Source organism: Schistocerca gregaria, chromosome 8 (assembly GCF_023897955.1).
Source record: "Schistocerca gregaria isolate iqSchGreg1 chromosome 8, iqSchGreg1.2, whole genome shotgun sequence".
NCBI lineage: Eukaryota > Metazoa > Arthropoda > Insecta > Orthoptera > Acrididae > Schistocerca > Schistocerca gregaria.
In genome coordinates this window covers 365885865-365898968 of record NC_064927.1, presented here as the reverse complement: position 1 = coordinate 365898968, position 13104 = coordinate 365885865, and the positions used below count along the sequence as shown (strand labels likewise).

Genomic DNA, 13104 nt, shown 5'->3' with positions numbered 1-13104 from the left:
TGACTGCTTTAGCAGTGGGAGGAATTCTAATTTGTTTTCGTATTCTGTGCATTCTGTTATCCAAACTCTTCCCTTTTTTATATAAAAATGTGCGTGCTTCTGTTCCTGTCAAGTGAATTTGTACATCACATTTCACAGGGATTGATTCCTCATCAGACTTACAAACTGTGCGAGCCAACAGCGAGATTTGACATACATCATTGACAGAATTAAGCACTCGGAAATTACAAATGATGAAATGGCCAACTATGAATGTCATCACCAAAAGTTTCTATGGAATTTCTCAATACTATTGCCCTTGGCAACATGAGCAGGTTGTTGTTTTGTGTCTGACAATCAGATATTTTATTGAAATCAGTGAGCTTTATGAACAATAAGTAGAACTGGAAATTCTACTATTTCTTTTGTTGCCACTTTTCATTTAGGATGTTTTAGGAAAATTGAGTGTAGATCCCCAGTATGGTGTAGATATGTTTATGCTTATGTGACCAACTACTACTCATATCAGTGACACAGTATTTCTCCATCGTGCCTTCTAGTTTAGAATGGAGGCTGGGAAAAGATTTTCCATTAGACCATTAAACAGCCTCCTGTATGGACGACATAGTAATAAGCATTCCTGATGCAGAGAAACAACTGAAAACCATTGGACAGACTCCTTTATGGATGACATAGTAATAAGGATCCCTGGCATAGAGAACCAACTGAAAGAGTTGGAAACAAATAAGTCACCAGCTCCATATGGAATCCCAGTTTGCTTTTTCAAAGAGTACCCTACAGCATTGGCCCCTTACGTAGCTTGCATCTATCACACTTCTCTCGCCCAGCACAAAGTCCCAAGTGACTGGAAAAAGTGCAGGTGACTCCTGTACATAAGAAGAGCAAAAGAACAGACCCATGAAATTACTGATCAGTATCCCTGACATTGGTTTGCTGCAGAGTCCTAGAACACATTCTCAGTTCAAGTATAATAAATTTTCTTCAAACCGAGGATCTTATGTTCATGAATCAGCATGGTTTTAGAAACTGTCACTTGCACGAAACTCAGCTTGCTATTTTCTCATGTGACTACTGTGAACTATAAGTGAAGGCAGCAGGCGGATTCTATATTTCTAAATTTCTTGTAAGCATTTGACATGGTAACTCTTGCAGGTGTGAGCATATGGAATAGGTTCACAGATATGGGAGTGGCTTTGGAGACTTCTTAAATTATGAAACCCAGTATGTTGTTTCCGACAGTAAGTATTCATCACGGACAAGGGTATCGTCAGGTGTACCCCATAGAAGTTTGATAGGACCACTGTTATGCTTTATATATATAAATCATCTGCCAGACAGGATAAGCAGCAGTCTGCAGTTATTTGCTGATGATGCTGTGCTGTATGGTAAGGTGTCGAAGTTGAGTGATTGTAGGAGGATAGATGATGACTTAGACAAAGTTTCTAGTTGGTATTATGAATGCAGCTAGCTCTATATGTAGAAAAATACAAGTTAATGCAGATAAATAAGAAAGACAAACCCATAATGTTGGGATTCAGCATTAGTAGGGTCCTGCTTGACACACTCACATTGTGTAACTATCTGTGCATAACATTGCAAAGCAGTATGAAATGGAACAAGCATATGAGGATTGTGGTAGGGAATGCAAATAGTTGACTTCAGTTTATTGGGAGAATTCTAGGAGAGTGTGGTTCATCTGTAAAGGAGTGCTTGGGATTGTACAAGGTCAGATTAAAGGAAGACATCAGAGTAATAGAGGTGAGCTGTTAGATTTGTTACTGGTAGTTTCGAACAATATGCAGAGGTTACGGGCATGCTTCAGGAACTCAAATGGGAATCTCTGGAGGGAAGGCAACATTCTTTTTGAGGAACGCTATTCAGAAAATTTAGAGAACTGGCATTTGAAACTGAATGCAGAATGATTCTACTGACTCCAACATATTTTGCGCTTAGGGACCATGAAGATAAGATACAAGCAATTAGGGTTCACACAGAGGCATTTAGACAGTTGCTTTTCCCTCGCTCTATTTGTAGTGGAACATGAAAGGAAGTGACAATGGTATGGAGTACTCTCTGCCATACACTGTATGGTGGACTGTGGAGTATCTGTGTAGATATAGATGTAGGTGTCCAATTGTATTCTCTTTATGAAGAATGGAAAACATTTATGCCATTAAGAAGAGAAGTAGGTTCGAAATCTTCTGTGGTGGTGGTGGTGATGGTGATGGTGATGTGTTGCCACCATATTCTCCCCCTACTTGGAACTGTCACTGTAGATTGCATTGGCTATACGATGATATCCTCACTTATGAGGCATCTCATTAGCAATTACATCAACAACAGCAGGGGGCCATGGAATGATCATGTGATTGTCTTGAATTGGTTGATGGCTGTGTGAAGTAGAGATGGGCAGACTCATTTGTCTTTGGGAAATAATTCAATGGTGATCATTCTTTTTTGGGAACCATTCATTTCACTCATTCACTGTTCATTTTTTTTATCTAACTGTGCTTGCTGCATGGATTTTAGATAATTTTTCTAGAAAAAATATCATGTACATACAATGTACATACAATTATTACTTCTGTATGATAAATTCATTGAATTTCCATGGCTGAATGCATACTTAGACACTATTGCATTAGTTGGCTGAAGTGACAGGGCCAATGACCGTAAACCATGTAGAGAGAGGTTGGAGCTGACTGAATGGGAGTACAGATTACGAAACTTGTTTACGACCCAGCGCAAACCACCACAGCCATAATTCACTTTTGAGGCAAGCTCATAATTGCAGTTGGTACAGTGTCTTAGTTTACCATTTGTTTACAGAAAATATGTACTAATGTCTGCTTTAGTAATATGAAATAATTGAAAGTAAACTTTAATTTCCCAATCGAAATTGATTAATATCTGTTTTATTGTGCAGATATGTAAATTAACTGTGCTACAAAGTGCCATACTACAAGTGTTGAAAGTGAAGATTTGGAGAAATCATGTTTTCCCACAAAAGGGGCAGAGAAATTGCATAATAAAATTAGAAACTTTTTATCAGCAACAAGGGCAACTAAGTAAATATGTTCGGAGATCATTGAAACTTCCTAAGTGAAACCTCCACAGTGTAGCAAACATCATAGCTTTGAAGATCTTTATAGTCAAAAAACAAGAACAGTTTTTGATCAGTCACCAGTTGAAAGGGACGCCATGGTCCATGCATGGAATTAGTCATCGGTTGTTTGAGAAAGAGAACTTCTGAGCGACCACAGACGAGAGTGAAAAGAGTATGAAAATTAACAATTCCTTAATTTCATATTAATGCACTTAAAATATAAATTTCACAGACAGATATATTTAAAAATGAAAGACAATTGAAGTTCACTACTAGTTCATTGCTGATAATTCCATGCATATTGCAGTCATCTAACTAACTACAGAAAAGAGCAGGAAAAAGTGGTCCATGAATGTCATACTGAATGGATTTTTAGTTAAATCATTAGCTTCTTTCAAAAAAATGTAAAATATTTCTACTTTTAGAGATGTGTGTCATTTGATTGAAAACATGAAAGAACTGTCTTGTGGATTATCTTTCTGTGTTTCAAGGGGGTCCATCATAGAAGATGAATGGCAAAAGCCTTATATGTTTTGGAAAAGTTTATGTTGTGTGATGCAGTTGAATGTCTTTTTTTTTTTACAAGTATGTGAGTCGAAACATAACTGTGTGCCACTTCAGAAGCAAGAAAACTCTATTTGGATTTCAAAATTATTTCAAAACTTTGAGTATTTATGAGATAGTTGACAGTGATATCCCATGTTTCGCTTTACAAAAACTGAACAATCGTTTATTGCTCCTGTCTCCTGTTCTCTCGCCTTATATGTTCTGAATCAAAAATTAAAACAATCATTGCACTGAATCATTAAGCAGAACCAATAGATGAAAATAAAAAGGGTTCAAGTAAGAATCTATCAACCCCCAAATATTTGAATTCTTAAATCTAATGCAGCAATACAGTGTTAATAAGTAGGTTGAAAGTAAAAAAAAAGAAATGTTTCATTAAGAAACTACTTCTGAACATTTGAGAAGTAAAAACAATATTGTTCTAACCCAAGAACACTGTAATATATTGCTTGAACAGAACACACACATGAAAGACGAGGTACAATGCAAATAGCAATACACAAATGGCCGGCAGACCATTGTTGTGCTCTGGCCTGTATGTCCATTAATTCAGACAGGGGGCTCAACTGTCAGGCTGTGTAGGCAACTGCTGTCATATTGGCACCCTATGGGCAATCTGCAATAACTTGCGCTATTTGCCCATCAATTCCTGACCAAAAAACATGACTGAATGCTAACTTTTTTTTTTTTATGTGACACCGAGCGAGGTGGCGCAGTGGTTAGACACTGGTCTCGCATTCAGGAGGACGACGGTTCAATCCCGCGTCCGGCCATCCTGATTTAGGTTTTCTGTGATTTCCCTAAATCATTCCATGCAAATGCCGGGATGGTTCCTCTGAAAGGGCACGGCCGACTTCCTTCCCCATCCTTCCATAATCCGATGAGACCGATGACCACGCTGTCTGGTCTCCTTCCCCAAGCAACCAACCAACCTTTTATGTGACACTCCCCAGTGGTCCACATCCATGTAGTATGGGAATTGTGGAAGTAAATGAAACTGTTCACTGGTTTTGTAAGATATACAAAAGATAGAGGATGTTGGGGTGGGGGTGTAACTTGCTGCTCTTCAGAATGTAGTACATAAGCTCAGGAAAAGATCTGGGCAGGTTAATGAGAGAGGATAAAGAGAGATAACAGAAAGGAGAGGCTTAAAATTTCAACTGACAACTTAAGTGTGACATGTTGCTTCATTTAGAAAAGGTGAGTCTCAGATGGGTGTAGATGTAGACAGGTCAAAACAAAGTTTCAACAATAAAGTGGAAAGTAAGAATGTAAGGAAGTCAATAAAGAGAAAAAGTTTTGTTCTTGATGCTAGATGTGCAGGCCAACTTTTGCTTGATGAACCAGAAACATGATACCAAGCCATCACTTGTTGCAAACCAAGTATGGATCTGTGTGACTGTCTATTTAGGATCACTTTAAAAGACTTCACCAATGAAGACACTGCATCTGTATTGAGTGGACTGGGCAAGAGTATGGACAGAGAACTTGAACACAATGTAGAGCATGACCTGTTAAAGACTTCATGCATATAGACACATCCCAATGTTGAGTTTGTACCTGATCGGAGATGCCATGACTAACCTCATTTTAACTCTTCTAGGAGGAGAGTTAATTTGGAGTCGGAATGGCTGCTTCTGTCAGGTGTGGAGTCACATGTTGGTGTGATTTCTGTTGAGTCTGTCAGAAGATGGGATTATACTGGGCATCGTGGCCTTAACCTCAACCAGAAACGGCTATTAACAGAAAACTTAAGGTGGGGAGACCCTGTCATTAGTCATAAGTAGCATCTCACTTTTGTAGGGCAGAAATGGAGAAAATATGGGTTACAACATTCATTAGGAATTGTCATAAATTTAAGAACATAGATATTCATAAATGTTGCCAAGAATAGCATATGAAAGTGTGTGCAGTAGAAGTGGCATTTCATAATAAATGTGTTATTATAGTAAATGTGTACAGGAGCACATACACGTAATTTTAATCTGCTCATGAATTACCTTGAAGCTCTGTTGGCTTATTCAACAGTAAAAGACAAATAAGTAGTTGTTGCTGGTGATTTTATTGTGGATTTCCTTTTAAAAAATTCTAGCAAGAATTCATTGCAGTGAGTAACATCATCATTCAACTTGATTCCTGCTGTAAAGTTCACAATTAGGTTAGCTAGTTGCTCAAAAACAGTCATTGACAATGTATTTATAGATCTAATGAAAAAAATTGTATTCAATAACCAGCAGCCTCTCAGACTCTGATGTGAAACTCCTTCTGATAAATGTGAATGCTGGTCAGGATATAAAATCTGCTAAATCTAATTTAAAGAGGGTGTCCAAGAACCCAGATATGTGTTATTTTGGAAATTCTTTAAAGACATGACCTGGTGGGATTTACGCAGTGCTTATGGCATAAATGAAATATAAACAACCATTAATGAAGTCCTTACCGGATTTGAAAACTGAGTTTCCCCCAGAACTTAACTATATTACACTAAATTCTACAAAAAAACCATGTATTAACTCAAGAAATAAAGGTATCTCATGAGACAAAAAGGAAACTGTATCTGGAAGTCAGAAAAAGCTCTGGTGTTGATGCTATAGCTCATTACATGGCATACTACAGAATATTGAAGATAGTAAAACAGACAACAATTCAAATGCATTGCATGAAACGGATAGTCACATCATATCACAAAATAAAGACAATATAGGATATGGTTTTCGAGGGGACTGGGAGGTCCAGAGATGAAGAGGAGCAGGTAGCATTAAGAGTAAGTATTATATTGGTGACATATGTATCCAGCATTGCAAAACTGTTTAACAATTTTTATAACTCCTCCTGAAAAGATTGGGTTGCTAGGTTCAGTAGATGCTGCCATGGAACATCAAAAACAAATCATTACAAATAACTTAAGTACTATTACTGTAATCCTCACTACACCAATAGTAGAAATATCCACCATAAAAATCTATAAAATCAAAAACTTATTGTTTGCTGATGATAAAAAATTAACAAGTTAATTGAAGATTGTGCTTCTGAGTTTAAACAATGGAAATTGCAATTTCGAATATCAACAGGTTTGAGCTGCTAGAGGGGGCAATCCTGTGCATGAGGTGTCATTGCTTGCTTCTGCAAATGATTTTTGTGTGTGTGTGTGTGTGTGTGTGTGTGTGTGTGTGAGAGAGAGAGAGAGAGAGAGAGAGAGAGAGAGAGAGAGAGAGAGAGAATGTTTTCTTTTCTGAAGAAAGCTTTGCCTGAAAGCTAAATCATAACAATCTTTTCATTATGCTTGTCTGCAACTCAATGTGTCATCATTACGGTGTGTCGCAATTTTTCCAGTTTTTCTGAGTTTAGTGACATATTATGTTGCATGTGTAACCAGTCATTTTCAGTGAAACATTTCCTGAATGGTTGAAATGTGCAGAAGTTAAAGGCATTATTTAAGAAAGAATCTGATGAAATAACATCAAATTTCTGTTCAATTTCACTTTTCGAAAATTTCAGAAAAGGTAATGCACCATCAGCGTATTAACCATCTGACGACAAACAATATATTGTCAGTGTCACAGTTGGTTTTTTCTAAAGGGTTCTGATACTGAGAAGGCTATCAACACTTGCAACAATAATGCACTTAATTCATTATGCAATAAATTACAGGCTGTTAGTGTATTTTGTGATCTGTCAACGGCATTTGACTGTGTAACACACAGTGCACTTTTAAATAAATTGTAATGTTGCAGTACAGCAGCAAATGATACAAAATGGTTCAGTTCACATCTCTGATAGAAAGCAAAGGGTGTCAATAGGAAAGAGTCCTGTATTAAGCTATGGGCATCATCTAACTGGAATTATTTATGTATGGTGCCCAGAAGGTCCATCTTCAGCTCCTCCCTTTTTCTTGGATGTATCAGTGATCTTCCATCAGTAACATAACCAGATGCCAAGTTTGTTTAGTTTTCAGATGATACAAACATTGCAATAAATAATGAATTATTGCAATAAATAATAAATTAAAGAGGACCTTCCTATTTTCCAGTATACAGTCATTGGTTTGCTCTAATGCCCAAACATGTTTCAGTGTTTCACCACAGTTGTGGTACCCTTAGTATTTTTTCCCTTTTATGTAAAAAAAAAACCAATAAAAGGAAAAAGCCCACTGAGGATGCCACAACTGTGGTGAATCATGTTTGGGTATTAGAGAAAAACAATAATTTTGTATTTGCAAAAGGGCAGATCATCTTTAGTTAATTATTATTTTTCTGCAAGCTTGGCAATAGATCTTAAAATTCCAATGTGATTGCAATAGGTACCAAATCAAAGGATAGTCTGATAAATTTCCATGAAAGAAAGGAACTTTTTTGTTGTGCCTTCATGGTTGTTAAGCTCGTTCCTTCCAAGGACCATATAAAGAATTTGTACAACGTACAGGATACAGTTCATTTTGATACCTGTCTGAAGTGTGTGGTTTGTCGACTGCAATTGAAAATGGAGAAAACAGTGTTTCATGCTATTATTAAACATTTTCAGTTGAGGGATTGGGGTGCCAAGCAAATCAAAACAGAAACAAGTATGTGAGGTGGGTGCTGTGGTTGCTCGCAGTCAACCAAACGTGGATCTAGCACATTATTTCAATACAATGTCTGGTGGTGTGTAATCACAATACACAAGACTTTGTGCACCAATATGTGACTGCTGATAAAACCTGGATCTGTTATTACACACCAGAGTTAAAATGGCAGTCAAAACAATTAATAGAAACTGGTGAAAATGCACTGAAGATGGCAAAGACCATTTTGTCACCTGGTAAGATAATGCCCATTGCTTTTTTTGGTTCCCACAAAATAATCCTCATTGATTTCTTGGAAAAAGGCAGAACCGTAACTGGGCCCTATTATGCTTCATTTGAAACTTGCGTTGGCTGCAAAATAACCAAGATTGACATGTGGAAAAGTGTTCTTTCAGCAGAACAATGCACAATCCCACACATCAGTGACAATAATGGCAAAAGTGCATGAATTTTGCTGTGAATTGGTTCCTCATCAACCTTATGCACCAGACTTATCCCCAAGTGACTTCTTCCTGTTCCCTAATGTGAAATTTTGGCTTGCTTGGAAAAATTGTCATTAAAAGAGAAAGTGATAGTTGCAGTCGATGAGTATTTGGCAAAGTTTGACAGAACCTGTTTTACCCAATGAGATGGAAAAGCTGGAGGATTGCTGGACCAAGTGTCTATCCCTCAAAGGAGAATGTGTTGAGAAGTAAGGTGAGTTGTTTACATAACAAGCTGTTTTTACCAGACTTATCAAACTACCTTCATGTAGTCTCAAAAAGATCGGTTGATAATATTTTTGTGCACACCAATAAATGGTACCTAGGAAGTTCTTTGTCATTCATCTTTGAAAAACACTATACACAGTTTAGAACTTGTAAGATGTCTCCTCCCATCCTGTCCCGCACTTTGTATGCCTAAAATATGATCATAAGCATACAGGAGAGGTTGACAGTATTAAATTCTTGGGATTTCAGTTTGTTAATAAGTTCAACTGGGAGGACTGTACCACAGAACTGCTGCCCCCCACCCCGTACCCCCTCCTGGGGGCTCACCACTTATTGGTGAGTTCATGCCAGGCTACAGCAGGGCTCCAGCCTCTGCAGCATCTTTTCCCTTCTGTGGTGCATGTCTATCTTCTTGCTTTTTTCCCCTTATTTGGGGAATACGTCGGAGATTTTTTTGGGAATATGTTCAACATTTTCAGTAGCTTGAAATTAGAAGTCTCCCCACCATTTTTTCATTCTCTTTTTCTTTTGTCATTCACCTTCTTCTGCCCTTCCTCCCCACTGGCATGTGAGGTTCCTCTTTTTCTTCTTCCTCCCCGTCTGCTCCTGAAGGCCGGCCCACGAGTCTGACACGTAGGTTTATGCGTAATTCCCAGCCCCAGGTTGACAGGTAGGGTTCACTCGTACTCCCTGGTACTGACCAGGCCCAGAGAGGAGTGATTGCCTGAGCTGCAATCCTCCTAAATCGTCGATTGTTCCCTCTGTCAGGTGTTCAGGAGGTGCGACCTGAAGTGTGAACAATCACCTAAAGTGGGTGCACCCACTCTGGGGGGGGGGGGGGGGGGGGGGGCAGTTGGAAGGAGCATGCCACCGCAGATGCTGGCAATTATGGGGGATTTTCGCGCAATGAGCCAATCATCTTCCTAACAGTCTATGTCTACTAAATATAAAAGGAATGAGGCTAACAATTAAGACCTTCCCAGCTGCACCACAGCTGCATGTGTTTTTACGTACTGAAGACAGTCAATCATTTGCTATGGTAAATCTGTTTATTATTCAGAAAGGTATTGGTGCAATTGCCAGCCCTGTGAAATCCTGCTCTCATTCACACAATGGCACTTTGCTTTTGGAGACTTCTTCTGATTCTTGAGCACTACTGCTTGCAGCTTCACTCCTTCACGGCTATCCTATTCTTTTGGAGCCCATTGAATGCTGAATTCTTCACATGGCATTATTTCCACTACACTGCTTGATGGTCTGACTGAGGGAGAAATCCAAACTTATTTCTCTGATCAGGGCGTCATTGCAGTCCATCCATCCATCCATCCATCCATCCATGAAAAAGGTATATGCATCTGTTGTGCCCACACATACTCGTTGTATCATGTTTGATAGTGTAGTGCAGGGCCGCACAAGGTGCATTGCACAGTGCAGAGTGCAGAAGACGGCTGCGCTATGTTGATGACGGTGCAGACACCCCCCCCCCCCCCCCCCCCCCCTCCTCGGCTTTGCGCAACAGCACTGCCTCTCACTTCCTTAGCTTGTACCGCTCGCGCCGCCTGTCTCGACCTGTTTCAAAGCTTTTACCTTGTTGTCTTCGTCATGGAGTACGCTAGGAAGTTTTCAATTTTGGCTGCCAGTTGTTCATGCAAATTCTCAGCAATGTCGTTGATTCTCCAATGTATTGTCATTCTGGAAAGTGGTATTCTGCTGTACATAGAAGCTAATGTGGCATTCATTGTCTCTACTACGTTCAACATAATGTTTTTTATTAATGGACTGTCCATAAATGGCCTCCCAGCTCTTGCTAAACGTAGAGCAACTTTGTAACTAGCTCTGAGAGTCCTTTCGCAACACCCCTCATCTTCTTCACCCTAAAGTGGAGAAAAAAGATATGTTAGAAATAATTTATGTGAAAACAAAAACTAAGGAATCCAAACAAATGTTATTTCATTTTGAATGACCTTTAACCAAAATATAGATGCTAAAGTACTTGCAACGAACCTAGTTTGTAGATACAGTATTCTCTTCTGCAAGAGTTTGCCACTTCCGTAATTCTTCCTGTTTGGAATCCCCTGTTATATCACTATACATTTCTGAATGCAATTTGCTGTAGTGCCTTTCAATAGACGATTTTCTGACACACGTAATTAGTGTACTGCAGATTAGACATTTGGCTTTATCGTCACAACGCACAAAAAAGTAGGAGAGTTCCCATTTCGGTTTAAGTTGACTGTCGGCAATTTTCCCTATTTTTTGGAACAGATGGTTCCATTATTCCGGTAATTGTTTTGCGCTTACGTATTCCAATGTTGACTAAGCCATCTGGCAGCGCATTTGGCAGCGCACAGCGTCGGCCTCACCTGGCAAGCTGAGTTGAGGCGCAGTATGCAGAGTTGAACCGATGCACTGTGCAGGCACTTGCTGCGCTTCGCTTTCCACACGTGCGGTTTTCCGTGTTAGTGCTTCCATCAAAGATTAAACCAGGTGATAAGGTTATCACAGTCCGAACGTCCATTCCAAACCCAATGCAGCCCCAATGCGCTGCTACCAGTGTCATCGTTACAATCACTCTCAAATGTCCTGTCCACACCTGGTCAAAAGTCTAACCTGTGGTAGGGTTGCTCATGAGGGCATCTGTCCAGCTCCTGCTCTCCACTGTAACAGTTGCAATGGTGACCATACAGCCTCCTCCTCAGATTGTCCTGTGTGTCTCAATGAGTGGGCCATCCAAGAGATCAGGGTGAAGGATAATGGCCTTACCCAGTCACTCGCTAGTTCTTGCTACATCTTGCTCCATGAAGGACATGACCAAACCTTTGCCTCATGGGGTCTTGCCCTTGCTACACACACACACACACACACACACACACACACACACACACACCAGTTGGCAAGAAAGAATATTCTCGTGAAGGCTTTCTACATCCCTCCAGCCAACGAATACCTGAGTCTTCCTCTGCCAACTGGAAAGGCTCCAAGAAATCAAGCAAAGGCAAACAGTCTTATCATTTGCCGGCTCAGAGATCCTCTTCAATGGTGTCGCCATGTGATAGTCTCATCCGCCTGATTTCCGTGTTGCTAGTGTGCACTGCCAACCATTATTTTGCCGTGGACTCTGTAGACTTCATGGAGCGGGATCCTCCAACTTATGTGCGTGCCCTGTAGCAGAGTGTATCCAAAGGCTGGCACTTGGCAGCCACAGAGGTGGCACCTTGTCATTTAACCCCCCCACCCTTTTACGTGTGATGACTGTCCTCCGATGGAACATTCAAGGCCTTAGATACAAGAAGGAGGAATTATGACTGCTCTTAGAATCACAACATCTACTTGTTCCCTGCCTCCAGGAAACAAAATTGTGTCCTCAAGACCGTTTTGACCTCCCGCATTTCTTTCTGGTCCACTTGGACTTTCTCCTGAGGATGGCATTGCATCTCGTGGGGGAGTCCTGCTGCTCATTTGGGATGATGATCGTAGTCAAACCATCTCCTTGTTGCATTCCACATTTTCCTTCCTCACTCAATCTTTTCATTTTGTACTCTTACAGCCTCCTAATGTACTTTGCATATTTCCATTCAATAATATCTTATGGAATAGTTTTCTGGGGTAACTCACCACTTAGACATAAAGTATTGATTGCACAAAAAAGACCAGTGAGAATAATTAGTGGTGTTCACCCAAGGATGTCATGTAGGCACCTTTTCAAGGAGTTAGGTATTTTAATTGCACCACCAGAGTACATATACTACATATACTACAGAGTACATATACTAATGAAATTCTTTACAAATAATCGATTCAATTTGTGAAGAACAATGATGTTCATACATACAACACTAGAGGAAAAAATGACCTTCCCTATCCGTTATAGAAGCTGTCAGTTGCTCAAAAAGGAGTACATTATTCAGCAACAAAAATCTTTGATCATTTGCCCAACAACAGAAAGCATCTGGCAGGTAGCAGATCAAGTTTTAAATCTAGCTTAAAATCATTTCTTTTGGACGACACCTTCTACTCCATGGACAAGTTTCTGTTTCAGAAATGGTAGAAAAAAAAAGTACCTCTAAATGTAGTTGCAGGTGTAGAACTAAAAATGTCAGTAATATTAATATTAGCACTATTCAGTGTGTGTGTGTGTGCGCGCGCACGTGTGTGTGTGT

The 13104-nt window shown here is 39.6% G+C and overlaps 1 protein-coding gene across 2 annotated transcripts in view; it reads left to right on the top strand.

Moving 5' to 3' along the window:
• Nucleotides 1–13104, top strand: part of LOC126285403 (oxysterol-binding protein 1) — a 288641-nt gene that overhangs the window by 76818 nt on the left and 198719 nt on the right. The window lies entirely within an intron of this gene.